This window comes from Bufo gargarizans, chromosome 11 (assembly GCF_014858855.1).
Source record: "Bufo gargarizans isolate SCDJY-AF-19 chromosome 11, ASM1485885v1, whole genome shotgun sequence".
Taxonomy (NCBI): Eukaryota; Metazoa; Chordata; class Amphibia; order Anura; family Bufonidae; genus Bufo; species Bufo gargarizans.
The window spans coordinates 90,063,108-90,072,541 of NC_058090.1; the positions used below are offsets into that span (position 1 = coordinate 90,063,108).

Genomic DNA, 9,434 nt, shown 5'->3' on the forward strand with positions numbered 1-9,434 from the left:
ATTCTCTGAGTTGCTTATGAGGAATTTCTTTTATTCTGCAGTTGGCCGTCTCCCAGGACCGGCTTCTTAGGGATTAACTGGAAAATAAGAGCTACAGACACACAGATATACATTACAGGAGAGCCGTCCGACAGCGCGGAATCCGCCCCAGGGCAGCGCTCAATTACTGGGTGCACGGTCTGAAAGGGAATGCTCCGTTCTTCTGATATAGATCGTTAAATACACTGCACAGCAATAACAAGCTTGCTACCTGAAGCCACCACTAGGGGGAGCTTAGGAGCTAACCGAATACCCATTGAACAGAATCATTAAAAGGTATGCACTGTGCTTGCTTCGGCCGCACATATACTAAAATTGGAATGATACAGAGAAGATTAGCCTGGCCCCTGCGCAAGGATGACACCCAAATTCGTGAAGCGTTCCATATTTTTCACGATACCGAATCAACTCCTCTAAATGTGAAATTCTTGAACTAGAAGCCAAAAATCCTCCTCAACTGTGGCAGACTAATGGGTTGGCCCCTACTTCGGTCAAACAGCACATAACATATTTGGGACTGAAAATCGGCAAACTTCCAAGCTCTCTTTACCATTCAAACTACCCGCCTCTTATTAACACCATAGTGGCCGACTTGAACAGATGGCATCCACTCCCATTGTCGCTTATGGGACGTTGTCATCTGGTCAAAATGATGAGCTTCTCCAAATTGCTTTACCCTCTCCAAACCCTCCCAATCTTGATGAAACATACGGATGTGAACATCCTCAACAAAGCCTTCACGAAATTCATATGGCCAGGAAAGCGCCCCCGAATTTCCTTACATAAGTTGATGTTTTGGAAGCCTGAAGGAGGCGTAAAATTCCCAAACATCCGGGGCTACAACATTATTTGCCTTATGAGACACATCTTGGATTGGTTACATGAGACAGATCATTTCTCCAATAGAGATTTAGAACAGAATTTAGTAGCTCCTTGGGGCCTGGTGTCATGTCTTCACTCCAATTTAGCTACTCTACCTCCGGAAGTGAAAAACTCGGTGCTAGTAAGAGACACAGTGGTGGCGTGGAAAGTGGTTAGGAAAGCATTTGGGCTCTCTTACTCAATATCCAAATGGATGCCACTTTGGGACCACACAGAGTTTCTCGTTCTCCGAGAATTGGAAATAGAAAGGGATTACTAGGGCGGAGCATCTGATGCATGTGGGGGAAAGGAGATGGCCGTCCCCGAAGGAGATGAGGGAAAGATTCCAACTGCCAAGTTCCTATTTTCTGCATATCATGCAAGTAACGGGATTCTGTGGATCTAGAATCAGCGAACTCTCTAAAGAAGCCATTAAGCACACCTTTGATGACCTAGTAGGGAACACACCACACATGGTTTCACTCTCTGGACTCTACAGAGCCATGTCAGGGATCGTTACGAAGGCTTCTCCATCTAAGCTTTTCCATAAATGGGAAAACATAACGGGTGATACCGACATTAGGGAGAAAATCTTAGCGGGCTGGGCCAAAGTTTGCTCCTGTGTCATCAATGAAAGGTGGCGGGAATCCTATTTTAGGATGATGCATAACGCAATCTATGGCTTCAATTTCCCAGCCTCACCTAGCTTCCCAGACAGCATCACCCATTGCCCTAAATGTAAATAATCATCTGCAGATTTGTGGCATTGAATATGGACCTGTTCACAGGTGTCAGGATTCTAGAAAGATCTGATAGCATATGTCCGAAAGCATTGGGATGTTGACCTACCTTTAGAATCGAAGGAGACGTCTCAGCCCATTCCCTTCTTCCTCCATTCGATCCTGCTAGTCGCAAAGAGGGTCTTGCTACAACATTGGCTGTCCAACTTCATGCCTGAGATATTGGCTGTGACCTCTCAACTAAAATTGTTACTGAGGCATGATCGACTGGAGGCGGAAAGGCACAAAGACAGCTCAGCCACTACGTTTTTTAGAAAATTGAAGATTTTCCTTATCACTCACTTTAGCTCCTCTGAGATCTCGGAAATAGTCAGTCAGTTCCGATATACTTCTTGGTACCTTACCTCCTCATTGAAAGGCACTTAAGGTGTAAAAAACATTTATCTTGCTGTTAACATGTGTTTAGACTTGTGACGCAGATGAGATGTCAGTTATCAGTTCCATATTATTTGAAATTACTTCAATAAAAAGAATAAATAAAAAATGTATGCACTGAGCTACTTAGCTCCCCCTAGTGTTGGCTACAGGCAACCATCATTTTATTGCAAGTCTATATGTGTGATTTGGGGCTCTGTATCAGTACAGTCACTTTTTTTCCTCCTATTGTTGTGCCTGGAATTCTAGTCATGAATGAGGCTGTACGGTGCCATAGCTCCACTACACACACCTAGAAGAGTGTTTGAAGCTGTTCTGCATGGAATTATGGGAGGGGGGGATAAAAACTGAATTTAGATGGACTCTTGCATCTCCATCTTCTGGTCCAGGGTTTGTTTTCTTTCTCCGCGGCATGGGCATGGTCATCTTATTCTCTACAGCCAACAGCTGGCTTCACCAGTGATGTGTCCACAGACAGATCACCGCTGATCCAGTGGTTGGACGAAGAAGGTCAGGTGACCTAAGTATGATCTTTTAAGTAAGGGAGGCAGGCTGCTGGCAACTGTTAGAGGGATGTATTCCCAGACAACCCCTTTACAGTTATTTTTGCACACTGGTGGTCCGAGGTCTCATGATGAGTCACTGAGGTGAGAGTCAATGGGTATCTTCGTAATCGTACTGACTCAAAAATGTCAGTATTTTTTGCTTTATAAATGCACCTGATAATAAAACATATGGTTTATCAGACCTTAGAACAGACCCCCAATCTTAATCAGACCTCAGAATAGACCCCAATGTGATATAATCAGTGATGATGTCACCATGTCCGCCCAGCGCGATGACATGGTGACGTCATCACATCAGTGCGTGAGAGAATTGGCGCATTTTCTTCAATCAAGATGGCCATGCAATCAAATGGATGAGGTATGTATTTTTTGTTTTAACCCCTGATTAACCCCCAGCGTTGAAAAAGTTAGGAAAAAAGCGAAAAAGGATAAATGAAGAACTGCAAATCAGACCCTATTTACAGAGCCAGACCAGGACACAGACCAGACCACCTAAATAAGTACAGACCCCAGATCAGACTGCCTAAATAAATACAGACCCAAACCAGACCACCTGAATAAATACAGACCCCGACCAAACCACCTAAATAAATACAGACCCAGACCAGACCACCTGAATAAATAAAGACCCAGACCACCTGAATAAATACAGACCCCAGACAAGACCACCTAAATAAATACAGACCCCAGACCACCTAAATAAATAGACCCCAGACCAGACCACCTAAATAAATACAGACCCCAGACAAGACCATCTAAATAAATAGACCCCAAACCAGACCACCTAAATAAATACAAACCCCAGACCAGACCACCTAAATAAAGACCCAAACCACCTGAATAAATACAGACCCAGACCACCTAAACAAATACAGACCCCAGACCACCTAAATAAAGACCCCAGACCAGACCACCTAAATAAATACAGACCCCAGACCAGACCACCTAAATAGGTACAGACCCCAGACCAGACCACCTAAATAAATACAGACCCAGACCACCTAAATAAATACAGATCCAGACCAGACCACCTAAATAAATACAGACCCCAGACCAGACCACCTAAATAAGTTCAGACCCCAGACCAGACCGCCTAAATATATACAGACCCAAACCAGACCACATGAATAAATACAGACCCAGACCACCTAAATAAATACAGACCCAGACCAGACCACCTAAATAAATACAGACTCCAGACAAGACCATCTAAATCAATACAGACCCCAGACCAGACCACTTAGGTAAATAGACCCCAGACCACCTAAATAAATACAAACCCCAGACCAGACCACCAGATCATACTGCTGACACATAACAGTTCCCCCTCTACTTCTGTGTGGAACATACTCTATTCTCTGATTTTAGGACCAGCGTGGACCTGGTCATATGACCCACAGGTCCTTCAACAGTAGCAACATGTTAAGAGTAACCTTGGCACCCAAAATATTCAAATTCATATAGATTTCTTTTATTTATCCTTCCAGCATGTCACAGAAATTTGGCCAACATTTGGGTCCCTTCCAAACCTTGATCACGGCCTAGGCAAGTATATAAATATGCATATGTAATAAAATTATATATAGCTTAAACCATATAATACCAAATTAATAGATAATACATGTACACGTGGGATGCTTAATATACACATGATAACCACTAGTGATGGACGAACATCGGCCGGGACGTTTCGCGAACAGGTGTTCGCGATCAAATGTTTGCGAACCGCGCGTTCGTGGCCGGCCCCATTCACTTTAATGACAGGCGAGCCTGAAAAACCTTCAGGTCATATTTGCAGCCACCAAATACTTACTAGAAGTGCACAAATAGTCCCACAACATGGACAGTGACATACCAGAGGGGTATCAACGGCAAAAATTCCCACAAAAAATATGTATTTTAATCAGGGGCCATTTTTAAGCATCTTAAAGGGAAACTCTCAAAAATGTGCCCTACTGGAGACTAGAAATTTTTTATTTTAGGCCATCTGAGTACAGGCCCCAAAAATGAGGCATTCACCTGACAGAAAAGAACAAGTGATTATGTGGCTGGAGGTACATTAGGCAGTCACCGGCTAAAAATTTTACTGTAGGCCACTGGAGTAGAGGCCCCAAAAATAGAAAAAAGGTCTTTTATGTCGCTTTATATACATTAGACAAGGAGCATTCTATGTTCTGGGTGGTGGCGGATATGTGCAGGCTGGCATGAGGAAATTCAATTACACGTGGTCGTCACAGGTGTTAAATTCCTCAGAGATCCATGCCTCATTCATTTTTAGAAATGTCAGATAGTCCACACTGTCATGAGCTAGGCGATGGCGCTTATCGGTTACGATCCCCCCTGCTGCGCTGAACGTCCTTTCGGACAGGACACTCGATGAGGGGCGAGCCAAGAGTTCCACACCCAGCAAGCATGCACACCCAGTAGTCCAGGGATTCCTCACTTTTCAGAGCGTCCACATTGGCCGTTAACCTGATGTAGTCGGACACCTGTCGGTCTAGGCGTTCCCTGAGGCTGGATCTGGAGGGCGGCTGTCGATGGGTTGGCTGCAAGAATGATCTTATATCCGAAGTGACCAACACATCTTCAAACTGCCCTCTTCTTGCAGGCGCGGTAGGATTGGTACCCGCACCTGTTTCGCTGTAGGTGGAAAGTCCTCTGCCAGCGCCCTCAACAGCAGAATGCAGCATCTCTCACAGCAAGGCCTGGAAATTCTGCATTCTGCCAGCCCTCTGTGATGCTGGTAACATGTTCACTATTTTTTGTTTGTATCGGGGGTCTAATTACATTGCCACCCAGTACTGGTCCTTGCCTTTTATGCTTTTTATACAGGGGTCCCTTTTCAAACACTGGAGCTTGAAGACCCCCATTTGCACTAAATTGGTAGCGGTGGAGCACCCTGGCTCCTGCTCATCGCCCAGGAGAATGTCGTCCTCGATCTCCTCCCCCCAGCCATGGACAAAACCAGGGATCCCAGAAAACTTTAAAGTCCCCCTCAAAGCCTGCTCTTCTTGCTCCTCCTCCTCCCCCCAGCCACCATCCTCCTCTGACTCCTCTTCAGACTCCTGCTGACTTGTCTCAGATGGAGTAGCCCCCCCTGGGAATTCATTCAGCATTGTGACTTCCTCATCCTCCAGCTCCTGTTCCTCTATGGCTTGATCAATGACACAACGCAATGCACGCTCCAGAAAGAAGGCGTAAGGTACGATGTCACTGATGGTGCCCTGGCTGCGACTGACCAATTTGGTGATCTCATCAAATGGTCGCAGAAGTCTCCATGTGTCACGTATGAGCAGCCACTGGCGCGGTGAAAAAAAAACAAGCTCCCAGAACCTGTCCTGCTGCAGAGTTCATACAGGTAGTCGTTAACGGCACGGCAGCCTATCAAGCATATACAAGGTGGAGTTTCAGCGCGTCGGGCTGTCACAAATCATACGTCTGACGGGCAGGTGGTGTTGCCGCTGAACGTCAGCAAGGCGAGCCATGGCTGTGTAAGATCTTCTAAAATGGTCAGAGATTTTCCTGGCCTGCCGCAAGACATCCTGGACCCAGGGGTATTTGGCAACGAATCGCTGCACGACTAAGTTCAGGACGCTGTGCCATGCACGGCACGTGTGTCATTTTGCCCTGTTTTAGCGTGCTCAGCAGATTGGCACCATTGTCACACACCACTTTACCAACTGTCAAATTGAGGGGGGGTTAGCCACTGATCGGCCTGTGACCGCAGAGCTGAAAGCAGTGCAGGACCGGTGTGGCTCTTGGCTTCCAGGCACAACAGCCGCAGCACAGCATGGCAACGTCTCACCTGGCACGTCGAATAGTTTCTGGGGAGCTTGGGGGGTGCAGCGGAAGAGGTGGTAGCCGTGGAAAAGAAGGAGTCAGCCAAGGAGGAGACGGAGGATGGAGTAGGAGGAGGAGAAGTAGAGGCAGGCCTGCATGCAATCCGTGGCGGTAACACCAAATCCACATGGGTGCCACGGGTTACATGCTTGACGACCGTCCGAAGGTTCACCCAGTGGGCAGTAAAAGTTATTTTCCTTCCCTGCTCGTGTTTGCTAGACCACGTGTCTGTGGTCAGATGTATCTTGGCACCGACACTGTGTGCCAGAGATATATTCACTTGCCTCTGAACGTGTCCATATAGCTCTGGGATGCCCTTCTGGGAGAAATATTTCCTTCTGGGGACTTTCCATTGCGGTGTGCCAATGGCTCCAAATTTTCTAAAGGCCTCCGAGTCCACCAGTTTAGATGGCAGTAGTTGGCGGGCTAGCAGTTCCGACAAGCCAGCTGTCAGACGTTGGGCAAGAGTGTTATCCGGCGTCATCAAATTTTTACGCTCAAACATTTGGGCCACGGAAGCCTGCTTTCTGCCAGATGAACGCGACAACGGCACAGTGGAAGGTGGAGTGGAGGACAAATAGGAGGAGATAGGAGAAGGAGAAGAGGCAGGACGTGGAGCGCCGGGAGTGTGGCTTTGTGGGTTCTGACGCTTTTGCTCCCACTGGACTCGGTGATGGGAGGCCAGGTGCCTTCTTAAGGCTTTCATCCCTAGGTGAGTGTTGGGCTTACCACGACTTATGCTTTGACAGCACAGGCTGCAGATGGCAACACTATTGTCAGCAGTTGACACATTAAAAAAAGCCCACACTGCGGAGCCATGTGCCAGTGTTCTGGGAGTGCAAGATGTGACAGTGCATGGTGGATGGCTCGCTCCAGATACATTTGCAGTCTGCTTTTTGCCTCCTGTGCACTGCGAGTTCTGCCTGCTTCTCCTCCTTCCTATCTGCTGCTCCGTCTCTCCCTCTGAACTCCCCTCCTCTTCCTCTCTTGTGGGCACCCACGTGACGTCCATCGACACGTCATCATCGTCACCTTCACCACCACTGACATTAGAGATCTGGAGTAGGCAGCAACAGCGGGACCACCCTCCTTGGGCTGATCTGGGTACTGTCGTCAGACCGCTGGGTGGCGGCCAGTTGCTACCTCCTCTTCCTCATCCGATGCCAAGAATGGCTGCGCATCGGTAAGGTCTGGGAATGGATGGGAAAATAATTCCTCTGACTCGAGTGGAGGGGCTATGGTGGTGGTGGTGTCTTTGGGGGTGCACACAGCAGAGAGTGAGGAGGGTGCAGATACAGAGGATGAGGAGGGTGCAGAAGCGGAAGGCTGAGTGAGCCACTCAACCAACTCTGGTGCGTTGTCTGACATAATCGCAAGCACCTTCTCCAACTTTGCACTTAGGCTCCGGCCTGGTGCACCTGCCCGACCCCTACCACCCCTGCGAAACGTCTCTTCCTCTGCCTGTCATTTTTTAAATGACCCTGTGCCAAAGTCTCTAGAGAAGAGCATTGTTTGTGGAAGCAGGTATATCAAACCCCTTAATTAGTATTTTGTGGAAGCAGGTATATCGCACCCCTTAATCAGTATTTTGCGGAAGCAGGTGTATTGCAGGCCTCAATCAATATTTGGTGGACGCAGGTATATCAATCCCCATAATCTGTATTTTGTGGAAGCAGGTATATCGCACCCCTCAATCAGTATTTTATAGAAGTAGGTGTATCGCAGGCCTCAATCAATATTTGGTGGAAGCAGGTTTATCGCACCCCTCAATCTGTATTTTGTGGAAGCAGGTATATAGAACCCCTTAATCAGTATTTTGTTGAAGCAGGTATATCAATCCCCTTAATCAGTATTTTGTTGAAGCAGGTATATCAATCCCCTTAATCAGTATTTTGTGGAAGTAGGTATATAGAACCCCTTAATCAATATTTGGTGGAAGCAGGTATATCGCACCCCTCAATCTGTATTTTGTGGAAGCAGGTATATCAAACCTCTTAATCAGTATTTTGTGGAAGCAGGTATATCACAGCCCTGAATCTGTATTTTGTGGAAGCAGGTAGATAGCACCCCTTAATCAGTATTTGGTGGAAACAGGTATATAAAAAACCCTCAATCTGTATTTTGTGGAGGCAGCTATATAGAACCCCTTAATCAATATTTGGTGGAAGCAGGTATATCAATCCCCATAATCAGTATTTTGTGGAAGCAGGTGTATCGCACCTCTCAATCAGTATTTTGTGGAAGGAGGTATATAGAACCTCTTAATCAATATTTGGTGGAAGCAGGTATATCGCACCACTTAACCAGTAATTTGTGGAAGCAGGTGTATTGCAGGCCTCAATCAATATTTGGTGGAAGCTGGTATATTGCACCCCTCAATCTGTATTTTATGAAAGCAGGTATATCAAACCCTTAATCAGTATTTTCTGAAAGCAGGTATATCAATCCCCTTAATCAGTATTTTGTGGAAGCAGGTATATAGAACCCCTTAATCAATATTTGGTGGAAGCAGGTATATCGCACCCCTCAATCTGTATTTTGTGGAAGCAGGTATATAGAACCCCTTAATCAATATTTGGTGGAAGCAGGTATATCGCACCCCTCAATCTGTATTTTGTGGAAGCAGGTATATTAAATCTCTTAATCAGTATTTTGTGGAAGCAGGTGTAGAGAACCCCTTAATCAATATTTTGTGGAAGCAGGTATATCAAACTCCTTAATCAGTATTTTGTGGAAGCAGGTGTATCGCAGGCCTCAATCAGTATTTGGTGGAAGCAGGTATATCGCACCCCTGAATCAGTATTTGGTGGAAGCAGGTATATCAATCCCCTTAATCAGTATTTTGTGGAAGCAGGTATATCGCACCCCTCATTCAGTATTTTGTGGAAGCAGGTATATAAAAAACCCTTAATTTGTATTTTGTGGAAGCAGGTATATCGCACCCCTCAATCAG

General features: G+C 46.3%; 1 non-coding gene across 1 annotated transcript; it reads left to right on the forward strand.

Moving 5' to 3' along the window:
* Positions 1-324: 324 nt before the first annotated feature.
* LOC122922265 lies at positions 325-431 on the forward strand. Its single transcript, XR_006387118.1, has one exon. It is a non-coding gene; the product is annotated as a U6 spliceosomal RNA (small nuclear RNA).
* The last annotated feature ends 9,003 nt before the right edge of the window (positions 432-9,434 follow it).